The sequence below is a fragment of the Ochotona curzoniae genome, unplaced genomic scaffold (genome assembly GCF_017591425.1).
Source record: "Ochotona curzoniae isolate NIBS_2020 unplaced genomic scaffold, NIBS_Ocur_1.0 contig_3944, whole genome shotgun sequence".
Lineage (NCBI taxonomy): Eukaryota > Metazoa > Chordata > Mammalia > Lagomorpha > Ochotonidae > Ochotona > Ochotona curzoniae.
Window position 1 is genome coordinate 180,193 of NW_024466058.1, and position 18,906 is coordinate 199,098.

Genomic DNA, 18,906 nt, shown 5'->3' on the forward strand with positions numbered 1-18,906 from the left:
GACCCAAATTCCAAACACCCATGAACTTCTTCTTTGCCAACCTGTCTTCCTATGATATGGGTCTCACCTCTAGCATTGTTCCCAAGATGTTGGTGAACATCCAGACACAGAATAAAGCCATCAGATATGCAGGCTGCATCACACAGACATCCTTCTTCTTGCTTTTTGTAAAGCTGGAGAACTTTGTCCTGGCTGTGATTGCCTATGACCGGTTTGTGGCCATCGGTCACTCCCTGCACTACACAGTCATCATGAACCCTCGGCTCTGTGTGCAGCTCATTCTGATGTGCTGGGTCATCAGTTTCCTCCATGCTTGAGGTAGCAGGAGCTGTGGCCTGTGGCAAATTCTCCAAGTACCCCTATCGGCCTTGCTCCCAGCAGTGGACCTCATGTTTTCCAGCAGTGGTGCTACTCAGATTTACATGGCTGGCCACCATTCTGGCTCTCACAGATGGGTTTTGCTGCTTAGCCTACACTGTCCTGCACACATTCTGGCTCTCATCCATGACTGCTACAGCCTAGCCCACCCCCAGACCTGGCTCTCATGTGAACTAGCAGTTGAAACAAACTAGCTTAGCCTGGCCTCTCCCATAGAAATCCTGGCTATTGTGACACAGAAAACACAGTAGAAAAATTTTCAGAGATTCACCTACGTTGAAACATTCATGTTCAAATTCATACATAGAGGAGATTCTGTGTTTATGGTTTAGAGTGATCTGAGGAGTCATATACACAGGAAGCACTAGAAGCTTCAAATCAAAACAGAAAAGTGATGTCCTAAAAGTACAACTCCAAATCATTTTTCCCACTGACACATCCCTGCTGTCTACACTTGCATGAGTTGATAGATGCTTCCCAAACCACATCTCCTCTGCAGGAAATGGATGAGTGAATCACATTAGTTAAGTACCGTCACTGAGGCAAGTGATGTGAGTGTGATTATATCTTCCAAATTTTCTGTTTTGTTTTGTTGTTGTTGTTGTTGTTTGTCTTTGTTTGTTTGCTGTTTATGGGAAAAGGAAAAAAAAAATAATGGGAGAGGCCATACCCAGCCTCCAAACTGTCCCAGTACCCAGGGATGGGGATGGGCCACCCAGTATCAACCCAGGACTCTAATGTGGAGCACTTTCAGAGCATTCTGGCAGGTGGTTTGGAGAGTTCTGAAATCTTAGTGATCCAAAAATGAGGAAACCTTTCCACCGTCCATTGAGTAGCATAATCAATCTTAGTGTCTCCATTCACCCAGCTTTTTGCTGTCATGATTTGCCTGAGATAGTTGTCAAATTTATTCTGTTCTTCCATTGCTATGGTAGATGTCCTCTGCAGTCTAGAATGGGCTGTTATATTGTCCATGTGCATAAGGGCTTGCCGTCCACTGCTTTATCTTATCCACTAAGGAGGAACTATTGTCATAGTTAGGCCCAAGCAGTTGGCATACACAACCTGGACCTGCCATAGACCCATGCCTGAGGCTTACAAATTGAGCACCCATCACCCAGGTGGGCCCAAGATTCTGATCAGGCAACCCAGGCCCTGCCAGACCCCAACGAATCAATTCATCTCCTGTGCATTAGTAGGAAACCGAATAAGAAGTGAGGCAATTGAGACTCAACAAGAACACTGATATGATAAACTGGTATCATCCAGCAGGGGCCTAATTTTTTTTTGGGGGGGGGTAAAGGTTTATTTAGTTTTATTGGAAAGGCAGGTCAGATTTATAAAGAGAGACAGAGAGAAAGATCATTTTTTAGATTCATTCCTCAAATGGCCATAATGAAAAGAGTTGAACTAATGCAAAACCAGGTGCCAAGGACGTCTGCCAGGTTTTCCACATGAGAGCAGGGTATCTAGGGTTTGGGCCATCTTCTGCTTTCCAAGGCCATAGGCAGAAAGCTGAATGGGAAGTGGAACTGCCTGGACACTGAAACAGTGCTCATATGTGATGCTGAAAATGACAAGGATAGAATTTAGTCTTCGCATCAGGCTCAGGATTAAGGTTTGGTGCCACAGCACTGAACACAGATATCTAAATGTATCTCCCACTGCTTTATTCCAGGAACATATAGAATTACTATCATGCCATAGTCTCACAAAAACAGCCTTGGTGGTAAATGTAGTGCATTGCTACAAGAGTAGTACAACATATTACTTTATCACAGAGAAAAGAAGTCAAGGTGGATGTATTTTAACCTGGAAATGATTTGGGGAAAGGGAAAAAAAATGAACAAGGAAGACAAGTGTGAAAATCCAAGACAACTGAAAACTTCAGAAAGGAAGCATTAAATATAAAGTTGTCGAACAAAGTGAAGCCTTCAGGAAATGAGCAGAAGAGCTGGGTGGGAGGGCATTTTGCTTGTACTTCTAGCACTTGAAGTTTAAACGTCTGATTAGAGGGTATAACTTACTAATAAGGGCCATCAGAATATTTCCCTCAGATGTATTTTCACAGCCCTCTGGATATCGTTATTCCTGAGAGTGTAGATGAAGAGGTTCAGCATAGGTGTGACCACGGTATACATCACTGAGGCTGCTGCAGTTGAGTGTGAGTTGTGTGTAGCATCAGAACTGAAGTATACACCTAGTCCTGTGCCATGAAATAAGGAGACAACAGAGAAGTGAGAGTCATAGGTGGAAAAGGCTTTATACTTCCTCTGAGCTGATAAGATGGCATGGATGGAGAAAACGATCCTAGAATAAGAGTACAAGATCCCAGCCAGAGGAACTCCGGCCAGCAGCACAGCTGCAAGATACATGATGAGGTCATTGAGAAAAGTATCAGAACAGGCTCTGTGGACCACCTGATTCAACCACTAAAAAAAGTGGGGGATAGCCACGTGTGTGCAGAATCTCAGCCTCAGCACCAATAAGCTGTTTAACAAGGCATACAGGACACTGATCTCCAGCACAGCAGAACGAGCTTCACACATAGTCAAGGATTCATGATGACCAGGTAGTGCAGGGAATGACAGATGGCCACAAACCGGTCATAGGCAGTCACAGCCAACAGAAAGTTGTCCAGCAATACAAAGAATATGAAGGACATCTGTGAGATGCAGCCAGCATGGCTGATTGCTTGACTCTGCGTCTGGTTGTTCACCAGCACCTTGGGGATGGTGGTGAAAGTGAAGCAGACATCCACCAAGGACAGGTTGATGAGGAAGAAAGAAGTGCATGGGCCAGTGGAGGTGTGGGTCTGTGAGGATGACCAGGACGATGTGAAGGTTCCCACTTACAGTGACCAGGTACATGGAGAGCAATAGCCCAAAGATTAGAGTCTGCATTGCCAAGTCCTCTGAAAGCCCTAGCAGAAGGAATTCAACAGCCCATGTATGGTTTCCTGGTTCAATGATGTCAATGTGACTAACAAATGAGAGAAAACAGGACCGAGGTGAGCTGTAGTTACCCTGCAGAAACAGCATCATTTGCATTTTTCAGATCAGTCTGGATAAAACCACAATGCCTCTGTTCTCTGGTGTAGAATTCCTCTCCAATGAGCCTCACTTCCTCATGAGGCTGTACACCCTGTAGCTATAATAAGTGTCTTCTGTTCACTTGAGAATGAATGTTGACCATTCAGCACGTTCCAGGCTCTGTTTCAAAATTGTGAACAGCCCTGAGAAACAAACCTACCTAACAGTGAAGAGCTAATGTAAGCAAAGACAAATCATGCAACACATCACATCACGCTGATGTGTGTATGCTTGGAAGGAAGGCAACAAGCTTGAAAACACAGGGGTAGATTGTGTTGTACTACTCATGCCTGTGGGTCAGGTAAGCCCAGCAAACTGTGTGACATTGCAACAAAGATCAAGATCTCAATGAACATAATGCAGGCACACAACTTTGTGTGGGAAAAGATGTGTCTGACAAGGGAAACATACCATGCAGTGGTCCTGCGGAACGGCTCATTATAGATGCGAGGCTGTCACACTAACTGACCCTATGGAATGAAGACAGACCCATAACTTCAGCTTGTGACTCTCTGACTACATTGCCACATGTCCATGAGCTTCCCTGGACTGGAAGAATTTTTTTAATGCCCAATACATATAGAGCTGTCTCCAACAGGGATCTGACAAGATCAAGGCCCTCTTGAGAAATCATTAAAAGAATTTTCCCTGGTTCTGGAAATATACCTGTTCTGATTATATCTCTTAAATGCCATGCAAAACTACAGCTGAAGGTTAAAATCAAGGATCCAATAGACCAAAATGATAATTTTGAATGAACACTATGATAGAAACAAATGAGCAAAGAGGATAAACCAGTGATTCCCCAAAGTCAACAAAGAACAGAGAAATATGACTTGGAACTTTTGTGTCAATCAGAATTATTTTCCCATGTCTATTGCATAGTATTTGAGCAGTTGGTCCCTATGAAGACTAACAGCTGCCTAGGGAAGGGCTTCATTTTCCCTTCCAGGGATCTAATCTTTGCTATTTTGAATTTCTGTCTCTTGTCTCATAATCCCATTGAGTACTCTCTGGTCCTAGTTCTCCTCTTTGTCCAACACACAGCACTATCTCCTCATTCTCCATGAGATGTGTCCCTTCAGACATTGTATCACAGGGGTTTCTTTAATTATGTGATGTCTTACCTTGGCTTGTGCAAGGGCTAAATGTGCAGTGGCCTTACCTCTTTTATTTCTCTTTCAGTCCTGACATGGTCCAGTGAATAATGGTACATGACATAGAAATAGATTTGAAATAAGGAAATGTCAATAACAGGAGAAGAACCAAATCATTAGATCCGCCCCCTCCCCAAAAATGTATTAAACACAAAGAAAGTCTTGAACCAGAACTGCATAACAACAGTTAACATAACCATGGGTTGATAAATCAGTTAGTGGCTCTCTGGTTACAAAATAAGTTACATGGAATATTCTGGCATAAATCAAATTCAATGACATAATTGGTTGTCTTGATCAATGATGCCTTTACAATAACATGTGTATTTATTTTTAATTTCTTACAAGTTTTACCTATTTTAAAGTATTAATTACTGTTAACCTTTTACAAATGATTATATAATTATTATAAATAATTCTTATTAAGTTAAAATACCTTTCAGATTTAATACTGTTTCACATATGTAATATTCACTGCATAGGTAGATATTCTATGCATATATAATATTCTTTATATCAGTGATATTATCTCAGGTCATGTGGGGTTCATGGCAACAAACACAAAGTGAGGAGACTCAGGTAGAGTATTCAAGATAAAAATGAGTCCACAGCAAAATAGTGTTACAATTTAATTAGCAAAGTTTGAAACATTTTGTAAGTGCTGTCACAGGTGTTTCTCTATCTGCAAAAATGTAGAGTGGATCTGCACCTCACATATCATTAAGATGATCACAAGAGCTAGATACCTGAACTTTGGTGTCTGTAACAAGCTAAGTGGCTCTGACAAGGCTGGCATCCCTTATCAGAGCTGCAGTTTGAGTCCCAGCTGCTCTGCTGCAGATGCAGCTGTAGGGATGCACCTGGGAAGGCAGCAGAAGCTGACCCCAGTGGATACATCCTTGCCATGCACATGGGCGACCCAGATGGAGTTCCTGGCTCCTGGGAAAGCAGCAGAAGTTGATCGCAGTGCTTAGATTCCTGTCCTCCACATGGAAAAGCCAGATTCAGTTCCTGGCTCTTGGCTTCAGTCTGGCCAAACCCAGGCTGTTGGAGTGGATGGAGGCACTCACACGCTCCCTCTATCTGGTCACTCTTTCTTTCAAATAAATGTATAAATAGCATGTTTTATAGACTCTGTATGAAAAAAAAACCTTATGGTTAAAATTAATGTGGTTGAGCATGTAGAAAGACATGATTATGATCTTAATATGAATAAATGTTCCCAACATTGACAAGTACCCCTGCTGTGTAACTGATTGATTTCATTTGTTTGTATACTCAGTAAATGAGTGTGTGCATTGAACAAAGAGAGATGTTTAAAAGACTATGAGAGGGATGGGGGGTTTGCACAGCAGTGAAGGTGGGTATTTCTTTTGGTAAATTTTTAATTGATTTTTAAAAAATTAATATGGTTTTGCAAGTTTTAATATTATGTTTATAAAAAGGGATAAAATCTAATGTATTGCATATATAGTTTCAGAAGCACAGTGATACTTTATCCTTCCCCAATCCTACTCTCCTACTGTTTGAAATTTTAAAATAGGTAAAAATGATATATATATATGTATGTATATATATACACACATAAAATATGAAACTTTTATATTATGAGATGGATAGTGGGATTCAATCATATTGCTAAAATATAAACATGCTATTCGGTCAAATGATAACAGGTGCTTTCAGAATTAGGAAGTATGTGATATAAATTTTATAAATTGAAGTAATTCCTACAAGATCAAAAGCACCAAACAAATAGCAATAATATACATACCTACAAAATTGCAGTTCAGCAGCATCTCACCAACCCACACATGCCTTCAGCTGCAGATCTAAGAACATGCAAATGAACGCAAGTTTTCTCAAAGAATGATTAATAGCTATGCTTTAGTGCACAAGTTTTTTTTTAATATCCACAGAATCACTTTATTCCATAATATGGTTTTTCTGTAAACTATTTGCAGACCCCTAAGAAATGAATGCTGAAGCTCCTGAGTGCACCCGTTTTTGCCCATTAGATATTTTCGTTGTGTGAATCAACCACATGAGAGAAGAGGCTGCAATGTATAACACAGTAACTGCTTCTGCAGCTAGAATTTGTCTTAGTCTGGACCTTTCTTGTTCACATCAGAGCATATTCATTTAGTCTCAAATATACAGATAAAAATGACATGTCATGTCCCTGGATAACCCTCCACAGCCAACACCTTGCTTCTCTAGCCCTTCATTGCACAAAAAATTTGGTAACAGTTCTTCCATTTGACCTGCTCCATTCCCTGCTCTTGTAGGCTTTGATTACATTCACTTCATTGTACCCACTGACCCGGCATTGCTGAGCTCTGTGGACATGTCCCTTCTCATCCTCAGGCACAAGCACTTCACTGAGATCATGACTCAGGCAAGCAGGCCTCCTTGCATCTTGCCCCCTCTTGGCCAAGGTCTAGGATAGTGTGACTCTCAACTCACCACAGGTGGATGCTCTTGGCTGCTGTTTTGTAAGCTTTTCCTGCAGGACCTGATGGATTTTCAGAATTACCTGGAGCAGTCTCAAAGTGGTAGGTATTTAAGTGGAAATACAAACACTTTCGTGGGAGCTTTCACATGGAGTCAGGAACACTTTCCCTACTCAGTCCAGCAGTAAGGTACCAAGTGTCTATCCCTGAGCTGGACACAACGAAACCCCAGACAGCCAACATTCCTGACAGCGTTTCATGCCAGGAGAGTTGTGCACAGCTCCTTATACATGCTAATCAGGCATGTTTCCCTCTGGGACTTCAGCCCCTGGACACATCATTGTCCCATGGGATGCTGTTCAGCAAAACAAGGCAAGTTCATTCTTGCAGAGTTCTTGATCCCAAGATGACAGCTCAAAAGTCAGAAAACGCATTCTTCATGACTTTGTATCCTGTGGGCACTTTCACCCTGTGGAAACAAAATTGCTTAACTGTTATCGCAGGCCCACTACAATTTCCCCCACGCCTAGGAATAAGAAACTGGTCTTGATCATGTCCCTGAAACACCCAAGCTTGGGTGTGTGGTGGAGACACAGTCCCTGTTGTAATCAGAGTTGTCAAGGTTCAAATCCCACCTGCAGTCCACATGCAGAGGCAGACCTAAAGCTCCCTCAGGTTTTCCACATCCATCAGGCAGACATTCACTACATGTTTAACACTGATTTTGTAGTAGCTTGTTACCCTGAAATTGCTTACTGATAAAGTGATGAATGCCAGCAGCAACAAGGACATGAAAAGGAATCCCCTGCTTCTTGTGTTTGGCATTGGATCTGGTGCTTATTGGTAGAACTCATGGTAACCTGAACATACATGCTTATTTGTTATACCTGTATTAACATTGCTTATTATTGGGGTCTCTTTTGCTTAATCATGAATGATTTGAGGAACTGTTTTACTCTGGAATAACTCCGAAACACCACTCTATTCTCAGTGAGGAACTTACTTGAGTGAGAAAGGAAGAAAAGAGAGGGTGAGAGTGAGGGAAGGAGGAGGAATACCAAGGAAAGCATTGTTATTTTCTTAACACAATAAATGTAAAATTTTCTTCTTTTCAATATATTTATTTTTCTTTGCATACTAGTGGATTTCCATCACAGAAACCAAATACTCCATAGAGGATGAATGACTGAAAATTCAATGTATGATATTAACGGTTTACACATTTTAGATCATCTGTGATTCTGAGACCACTGTAGGTACACTGCATTGATTTTCCAGAATGGGTCTTTTGTGTAGACTACACTTAAAGCATCTCATTTTATTTGGATAAAATTAGCAGGCTTCATAACTCACAGTAGAGATTTAAGAAACAGTGATATTTCCTACAGTATATTAGCCGCTGATCCATCTGGGAGGGGTGGGGGGAATCCCCAGCGCCTATAAAACTGTACTACATAATACAATGTAAGCAACAATAAAAAAATTAATATTGAACATTTTATTGGAAATGGAGATAAGTTTTATGGAGATGTTTATGTAGAGAAAGACTGTATTTTCCATCTGCTGGTTTACTCCCCAAATATCCACAAAAGCCAGAGCTGAGCTGATCTGGAGACAGAAACCATGAGCTTCTTCTACGTTTCCTGAGTAAGTGTAGTAACCCAGAGTTTTGACCATCCTCTACTGCTTTACAGGGCCACAATCTAGGAGCTGGAAGGGAAGTATAATGCCCTGGAAATGAATTAGCACCCATATGAGATCCTGGCCAACACAAGATGATGATTTAGCCACTAGGCTTTCTCACCAGGTACTTTTGTATTCTAAGCACTGCACCATTTGTTTTTATGGAACAGCCTATCTTACTATGCATAATGATCACCAGTTGCATCAGATTTATTGCAGAAATACAAGATTTCTTTCTTTTGATGACTGTGTGTCATTTCTTTGTAATACACATACACTATTGATAGGAATCTTAATTAGCATAGACATTCTAAGTGTTCCTTGAACTGCATGAGATGAAGTGTGCATAATTGAAATTTCCACATTTCTCAGGATACAATTTCTTGTAAATAATGTCTTATGTACTATTCAGTGTTCTTCTTCTTAGCTTCCTGATATATTCTCAGGTAACAGATATTTAAGAATCATTATAATACAAGATTTGCATATCAGACTCTATCTGTGGACACCTAGTATGGCATGGAATGCAATTTATGTAATTTTCGGGCAGAATGATCTTTGTCCATCATTCTTATATGCATCTTACTCCCAAACAGCATAGACTTTGGTACTACAGTAGAGCGTGTGAGTGGTCAGTTGGATTCTTTCTTGTCTAGAGTCTTGTATAGGGATCCAAGTGTGCTAACTGCATTCTCCGAATAGGACATTAGGAAAAATAAGACTCTGTTATTCCTAAAAATCTTATTTCTGTCTCAGATCCCAGGAGGATCCCATGTAAACAGATAGTCTTTAAATGGATAAGAATAAAAAATCCCTTCAATTTGGAAAGAATAATTTTCCATTAAAGATAGCTTTTGTGTGACAATATTCTTTTCTCCTGTGTCCAGGAATTTTGCGCTGAAAGGGTCTTATGGTTCCAGTGTGGTATTTCTGTGTTGAATGAATGATTGGTGGATGTGCCTTTTTCTTGAATATTCTTTCTGCACCTGCTTGGAAAGCTCCAGAGAGATCTCTGACCTTGCCTCCTTACCTGCCCTGGAGCAAACAGCCCTCCCTTTCTGAGTTTGTCAAAGCCACTCCCAAAGACTGGAGAAGTTGAGAAAACCTCATGGACACCATCCATTCCACTGCACATTCAGGCTCAGGGATCTTCTCCAAGAACATCAACCCACATGGAACTGAGCTGTCATCCAGTCATGTTTGTCAGGATCTTGCATGTTTCAGTTCAAGTATGTTCGGTTACCAATGATTCTGATTCCCTAGAAGACAAACTCTTTGTCACAACTTTACAACTGTAGAGTAGAAGTGAACATGACCAATATGTCATTTATAAATATTATCTTCTATCATGGGAAACAATGCCACAATAAAAATCACCAGATTATCATAACCCTGTTCTGTTCTGCTTCCTTCAGTTATGCTATATGTTATCCTTTGGTACAAAAAACAGCCATTCCACAATATAAAGTTTTGAGATGGTATCCTGTTGGAGAGTGTGATGGTGCAATGGAGAATCTTTCTGAAGCACATGCTCCACTGGTTCTGAAGTCAGCTGTGTGTCTTTGTACATGCTTCTGAGTTTCACTCCATGATCTGTGTGTGGTTGTGGTGACTGTCTTTCAGAATTCATCTCTTCACATGTGGTCTCTCCCTGCAGCCTGTATTAGACGTGTGAAATTTGTCATAATGTACTCCTGCCAGTGCCAATGTTGGTGCCAGGCCCTGGATGCTCCAGGACTAAGCTAACAGAATGGATTTAATTGAGGATTTGGGGGACTGGGTTAGCAGAGTTGAGGGCACTGCAGAGGTGTTCCCCTTATGCGAGCTCCCTCCCTAAAAGGTCTTAGTGACTAACGGCTGAACCCAGGCCCATGAATTCCACTTGTGTCTCCCACATGGGGTGAAGAGGACTCAAGCTCTTGGATCAAATTCTGCCTGGCTCCCATGTGCATTGGCCAGGAGTTGCACAGAGACAAAGTGACTGGGAATTTAATAGGTGCTTCCATGTGGGAGGTCAACATCACAGTATATGCCCCCAGAAACATGTCATTGAATTCCACTATTGCATGACCATTCTGAAGTGTCCTTCTGTGTGTGAATGAAATGTAATCTGCATTAATACAGTTATAACAGTATAATGCTGTCTTGGTGAAGATAATACATATTACGCATTATACTATTTGTTCCAGCTACATAAATATGTTATCCTACTTTAGGATTTCAACCATAATTCTCACAATTTGTTTCTTTTTTTTAGCATCTAATCTCAATTTAAGCAATCTCAAGAAGATAGCAATTATCAATTTCATGGAATATATGAATATTTCTGTTTAGTTAATGAAATCAATTATTCCCCTGGTGAATATAAATATAAACATATCAAATAGCTTTGATTTTTAGTTCTGCCTAAATTATTATCAACTTTTCATAGAGGCAATTGCAAGGACACCATTCTGTCTTCCCTTCCTTATTTCCCCAGTTCAATTGTCTTCACTGTAACCTTCCTTTTTTCCTTAATATTTAAACAAAAATGTGTTCTCACTCACCTCTATAGCCACCAGCTTAGTGCACAACCAAACATCATATTAAACAAGTAAAACATGACAAAAGAACACAACTTCCCAGGAGTAGAAACAACAATCAAATCTCAAGATGCTCTTTGCATTTTTACATTTTTTTGTATTCAGCAATAAATACAATGCACAAGGAGAAACACATAATAATTTTCCAAGGAGAATTGGCTTGTCTCACTAAACAAGACATTGCAAGGTGCGGAGATAAATGGCAGCTATTTGTGATTGCCGGATAGCAGGATAGAGAGAGGATTCACCTGGGTCCATCATTGTCTTTTGGGAAACTTGTGTTTCTGTCCTGGCCAGAGTGCCAGGGGCCAGCAGGTGCTTAGAGGTCAGTGAACTGCCTAATGCATAGGTGCCAACAGCTATAAGTAGCTCCTCTGCTGTGCTCCCTCAGACTGTGCAATATTGGGCTGGAAGCAGATTGGTTGTTGCGTTTGTTCCCTGAGTCTGGCTCAGGGACCAGAGTTTCCCTCTTTCCTTCTGCTGTGCCTGAGACAGAGCTTCCATCTGCACCATCCATCAACAAGACAGAAATTTGTGCATCCATACAGACACTTTAGTTATAGAGCTATTATGCAGGTGAGCCTGGCAAGACACTGCAGAATGGGTCCCAGGCTGTGGATACAGACAGATTTCCCTGGGGTTAACAAAGAACTGAACAAACCTAGCTAACACCTGGGATAGGTTTGTGGTAGTGGAGGCTATACTTTTCTATTGAATATATTTGTCAGTGGTTTTCAAAGGGGAGGGACATTTTGGACCTCCTAAGTCAATGTCTGTTGTTTTTCAATAAGTGACAGAAAGAAAAAGATCAATTCTAATAGAAAGTGAGTGTCTTAAATGCCCTAGAGAAGAAGGAGTCAACTTAGCAGTGATTGGAGATCTGGGGGAGTAGAGAAGGAATTTTCTGTATGGAGGGACATGTGGTAGAGTGAAGTAATATTAGCTTTGCAGTGTGAAGGGATTTTGGTTGTCCAACACATAAGATGGATTACAGAAAGGTTAATCACAATCCCTGGCCCTGGAACAGCCTTTGCAGACTGAGTCACCACCTCTCCTATTCAGGCAGTGAAGAGTTGCTGTAACTGATTGTCCCGGTTTTGACAGGAAAGGACCAGGAGAGGGGAAATGTCTGCATAGAAATCCTGATAGTAGCAGCTGCTGGAACACACATGTCTCAGGGTCTTCTGTCTTCTCTCACTGCATTGTCACATGATCCAATGTTGTCTTAAAGATGTAGAAAGAAAAGCTCCATCAAAGATACCTGCTTGATAATTATTGCATCATCTGTGAGTTGGATATACTCAAGGCTTTCCTGTCACTCTCATTTTCTTCTGCAATTTCAGCACTTTTCCGGTGTGCAGTAAGGTGCAGGAGCTTTATTCTTATAGTTATTATCTTCACAGCTATATCGATTTGCCACGGATGTCAGCTTTCTTTCTGCCATGGTGTCCTATCATGTGTACTTGAGTTTATTTCAGTACAATAAAACATTTATTTACAATATAGATCGTATTGCTTCAAAATGTCTGATGCAAAAATATCCTAATCCATACAAAATCCTAACAACACTATTTTACAAAATGTACGCACAAAAATTATGTGAATCTTCTAGCTGCATTTGTAAGACATTTAGATGGACCCTAGTGGAATGTAAGAGAACGTGTGAAAGCTTGTATTTAGTTGTTGTTGTTGTTGTTGTCAAAGTCACTTACTCATTCTGGGTTCAACTCCCATGTGGATTAAATCTACAAAATTTATTTGTGCAAACGGAGCCTTAATAACACTGTTTCACATATATTTCCAACCTATTCCATGCTGAATCTTTCTTTTAATTTGACATCCTTTGTGATTCCTCATTGCTTAACATGATTGAGTCATTTGCTCAAAATTGTAGCACTTCTGCCTTCACTTGAACCGTGTGCATGAGGATCACTTTATTCCATAATCAGAACGGAATCTCTATCTCTTAGTATACATGGAACCACCCGTTATATACTGCTTCTTAAACTGATATTTCTTTCATGCATTAAATTGAAAAATCAATACTATGTTTTTAGCCAGTAATGAATAAGTATTACTCAAGTGTTCAACAAGTATGTCATTATATGTGAGAAGCATTTGATGGTATAGGGAAGCACTGAGGTTAGAAAGGAATAATTGGTCAGTGATCCACTGGGAAGGAACAAAATTAGTATAAGCTATTTCTAAATGTAGGAGTTATATTCTGAATGGGAAAACAAATTTGGGATTTCTGATGTGATAGATTCATTGGTATTTTATGAACATGTTTCAGGTTCAACTACTCAGTCCTGATAGTGATCTGCACCACAGGAAACTGAACAACCAAACTCAGCTTTCAGAATTCCTTTTCCCTAGATTCTCAGATAACCCAGCCTTGCAGCAGATTATATTAGCAGTGTTGCATTCCATGTATGTGATCTGTGTTAATGGGAAACTGATCATCATCCTGGCCATCCTTTCAAACCCACACCTCCACACACTCATGGACTTCTTCCTTGCCAACCTGTCCTTCTCTGACATCTGCTTCACTACCAAAACCATCCCAAGATGCTTGTGAACATTCAAACGCAGAGTCAAGGCATCAGTTATGAAAGCTGCATCACATGGATTTTTTTAAGAAAACTATTTATTATATTTCTTGCAAATAACATAAGTTAATTACATTTCATAAAAATAAAATTTCTTAGTAGTTAAAATAAACAATCTACTACAGGCTTTTGCTAATCCCACAAATAGTTACAAATGTGTAGCTGATTCAATCCTGGATCTGATTGCTACTAGGATAATGAAATTCCTTATACTACTGATTCTGTATTTTACAGCGGTATTAATGTGAAGTCAGTGGAAGTCAGATTCTAAGAGTTATCATTCAACAGTTTCAACATGCCTGATTTATGGTAATGATCCAAACAAAACTATTTTTTTTGTAATATTAGTTTGTGTTTCATAGTTACATTTCTTGTTTTTTCCCGATTATGCATATTATAACTACATATATGGAAATTTTGAAATGTGGTTTTTCTTTTTTTGTATATTTTTTTATTGTTAATAACATTGTATTATGTGATACAGTTTTATTGGTGGTTGGGTTTCCCCCGCTCCTCCCACAACCCTCCCCTCAAGATCAGTTGAGATACCTTCATTGCAAGCATATACCCAGTATTGAGTCCAGCATCTTATTGTCCTGATAACTTTAACGGCTTCTTGGGGATGCCTTCCCTGGTCCGAAGTCAAAGCTAACAGAGTAAAATCCCGGTCAGTTAAAAGCCCCAACAAAACATCAGCGACAATATATACTGTTATGGAATTGATTGACATGGTATTGAGTCAACAATATGTTAAAAATAATGCAAGTTCAATTTTTCGAAGCACATATGTTGAGACAGTATCAATGACAGGATCAAAAAAAAAAAAAATACAGGTTAAATTAAGGCAAACATGTGGTATCTAACCTTTTGGGATTTGCTCATTTCCCAGCATTATACTTTCCAGTTGGGCCCATTTAGCCACAAAGAACTGCATTTTTTTTTTCTTTTTTTTTTTAATAGCTGAGTAGTATTCCATGGAGTAGATGAACCAAAGCTTTCTTATTCAATCTTCTGCTGATGGGCATTTCGGGTGCTTCCATGTTTTTGCAATTACTGATTGTGCTGCAATGAACATAGGGATGCATGTTGGTTTGTCGTAAAAACAGGTGTTTTGGATATATTCCTAGGAGTGCTATTGCTGGATCATATGGTATGCAGATTTTCAGTTGTTTGAGCGTTCTCCAGACTGATTTCCATATAGGCTGTACTAACCTGCAGCTCCACCAGCAGTGGAGTAGGGTTCCCTTTTCCCCACATCCTTGCCATCAAGTGTCGTTGGTGTTCTTTTTTATGTGGGCCAATCTTACTGGTGTTAGTTGGTACCTCATTGATGTCTTAATTTGGATTTCCCTTACTGCCAGGGAACTGGAGCATTTTTTCATATGTTTGTTTTTCATTTGGGCTTGTTCCTTTGTGAACATGCCCATTTCTTGAGTGGCTTGTTTGTTTTGGTTTTTTGGTTGTTTTGGAGTTCTTTGTATATCCTGGAGATTAGCCCTCTATCTCCTACATAGTGCGCAAAGATTCTGTGGGTTGCTTTTTTACTCTGCTGATTGTTTCCCTTGCTGTACAGAAGCTTCTTAGTTTGATGAGGTCCCATTTGTTTATTCTGTTCTTAACTGCTATTGCTTTTGGCGTCCTTCTTAGAAAGTCAGGACCTACTCCTAGGTCTTGCAGGGTATTTTCAACATTTTCTTCCAGGTCTCTGGATGTAGGTTTAGGTCTTTTATCCATGTAGATTGGATCTTAGTGTATGGTGATAAGTGCAGCTCTATCGTTTTCTTTCTGCAGTCTATCAGCCAGTTGTCCCAACAACATTTACTGAAGAGGCCTTCCCATTTGCTTGGACTGTCCTTGGTCTTTTTGTGGAAGATTATTTGGCTGTATCTGTGTGGGTTCCCTTTTGGTGCTTCTATTCTATTCCATGGATCTTCCTTCCTGTCTTTGTGCCAGTACCAGGCTGTTTTGATAACCACTGCTCAATAGTATGTGCAGAGCTCCGGAATTGTGATTCCCCCTGCTAACTTCTTGTTCTTTAGGATGGTTCTAACTATTCGTGGTTTTTTGTGCTTCCGGATGAACTTTTGAATCATTGTGTCCAGTTCCGTGAAGAATGTTTTGGGCAATTTGCTTGGAATTGCGTTGAAAATATATATTGCTTTTGGTAGTATAGACATTTTAGTGATATTGATTTTGCCTATCCAGGAGAATGGGATGTTATTCCATCTTTTGAGGTCTTGTTCAGTTTCTTTTTTGAATAGTTTGTAGTTTTCTTTGAATAGGTCTCCTAAACTTTTGGTTAGATGGATTCCCAGATACTTCATACTTTTCTCTGTTATTTTGAATGGTATCTTGCTGGTTAGATCTTTTTCCATCTTGGGGCTGTTTGTGTACACTATGACTGTTGATTTTTGTTCATTAATTTTGTACCCTGCCACTCTGCCAAACTCTCATATACGTTCTAGCAGTTTCTGTATTGAGTCTCCTGGTTTTTCTATGTACAGGATCATGTCATTTGCATATAGTGAAAGCTTGACCTCTTCGTTCCCCATTTGTATGCCTTTGATTTCTTTTTCTTGTCTTATGGCCTCTGCAAGTACCTCTAGGACTATGTTGAATATCAGTGGTGATAGCGGGCATCCTTGTCTTGTTCCAGATCTCAGTGGGAAGGGTTCTAGCTTTTCTCCATTCAGTATGATACTGGTGTTTGGTTTTTCATAAGTTGCTTTGATTATGCTTTGGATGTTCTTATTGATAATCTTTGCAGAATTAGATGATTTCTTCTGACTGTGATGGCTTATGACCGGTTTGTGGCCATCTGTCATCCCCTGAATTTCATGGTCATCATGAATTCCCAGATCTATGTGCAGCTGGTTCTGGTGTGCTGTACTGTCAGTGTTCTGCTTGCACTGCCACACAGCTTAATGATGCTGCGGCTGAGTTTCTGTACACACATGGAAATCCCTCACCTTTTCTGTGAGTTGAATCAGGTGATCCACAGAGCCTGTTCTGACACATTTCTCTATGACCTCATAATGCAATTTGCAGCTGTGCTGCTGGGAGGAATGTCCCTTGTCTGGATTCCTGTACTTCTACTCCAAGATTTCCTCCTCCTTCCATGCCATCTCATCAGCTCAGGGCAAAAATAAATCCTTTTCCACCTTTGCCTCTCAGCTCTCTGCCAACTCCTATTTTATGGCACAAGCTTAGTTGTGTACCTCAGTGCCAGTCCTGCCCATAGTTCAGCCTCAACTGCAGCAGCCTCGGTGATGTACACAGTGGTCACCCCCATGCTGAACCCCGTCATCTACAGCCTGAGGAACACAGACATGAAGAGGGTTGTGAAAAGATTGCTGTTCCATAAAATAATATTGGAGCCCACAGTGTTGGGGCTGAGCAATATTGATTCAAGCTCTCAGGCCTCATGTTAAGACACGGTCATGTGTATTTCAGAGGAATAAGCAGATCTTGCTTAATTGTTCACTGTCCTTCTTAAATGCTTAATCCCTCTGTGTGCACTGCAAATGAATGACCCATTGCATTGCACTGTGTGTTATCTGGTAGGTCAATGATTGTCATTATTTTAACTTATCACTAAGACTATGAATAAAAGGTTAAAATTTCATCATTGTGGAAAATAAATGGACAATTGACAAAGGGAAATATGACTAATTTCTTATAGTTTTACTTTGAAAATACATGAAACCTGTTCATTTTAAATCCAAAAAAAGTTTTAAAATAGATTTCCTACAGTTGTAAGAATATCCCCCATTCATTTGTTAAATTCTTGTAATTCGATGTTGCTATCCATGCTGTTAGGATAGAAATTTTGGCAAAACTCTTTTGTCTTCATTGGAGTTCTGAGAAATCTTCCCATTCCTGGTGTGGGGAGCAGGATGCCAGAGCCGCCCACAGGAATTGGAAGGCCCATCGCAAGATGGCAGCTCACCAAGGGCTAGGTGGGCTTGGTCCTACCAGTAGGCAAACAGGAAGTCACGAGATAGGATTATGCACCTCGCTGTGATTATGCCATTACTACTGGCCTATCAGGAGAGCCAAGTGGATCTACAGGGAGAAGTAATTGATGGAGAACAGGGAGAAAAGCAATGAAGAAGGGTGTAAGAGCAGCAACTTTTGGCAATAAGAGCTACAGGGGGAGAAAAGCAATGGAGACGGGTATAAGAGCAGCAGCTTTTGGCAATAAGACATACCAGGAGAAAATAGTGGAGAGGGGTAGAAAAGCAGCCACTTTTAGCAATAAGGGGTCCGGTTGCAGTTCCTGTTTTTTTCGGACCCTCAAAAGTGTTCCTCGTTATTTAGTGTCACTGCAGGTTATCAACAACTGGTGGCCCGTATGGGGACTCGAGGCCAGTGCTGGCATAAGTTTAAAAGTTATTTAGTTTCAGCCCTAAGAGATGGTGATATAGCCCCAAGAGACAGGTTTCAGCCCTAAGAGGCAGTGTTTTTTTTTGTTTGTTTGTTTTTGAGAGGTGACATAGCCATTGACATTGACTGTTCATGAGATGGACCAGTGAGCTAGATGAGATAGGAAGAGACTTCCGAACCCCAAAAAGACAGGGCCTATGCCCCTAATCAGCACGAAGCAGCTACAGAAAATATTATTCTGCACCCTCAGCAACCCTCAGAATTAGGGTTATCAAGTCTCTCAAATAAATTAGGCAGCTAGTTCAGGGTAATGAGCTTGGAAGTCACCCACAAACCCTGGAACCTTGCTGGAAAGGACATTAACCTGGTGATCCTGAACACTACCTGGCCATGAAGGTAGCTGAAATCAACCCCTGATTTCATCATTCCCAGCTAAAATTAAAAGGGGTGAGATGTGGGGAGCAGAGAGCCAGAGCCACCCACAGGAATAAGAAGGGCCATTGCAAGATGGAGGCTGGCCCAAGGCCAGGGGACAGGGTTGGTCCTGCCAATAAGCAAACAGGAAG

At 40.6% G+C, this 18,906-nt stretch overlaps 1 pseudogene; it reads left to right on the forward strand.

The window, feature by feature from the left end:
• The first annotated feature begins 20 nt into the window (after positions 1–20).
• LOC121158927 lies at positions 21–17,259 on the forward strand (annotated as a pseudogene).
• Positions 17,260–18,906: the final 1,647 nt, after the last annotated feature.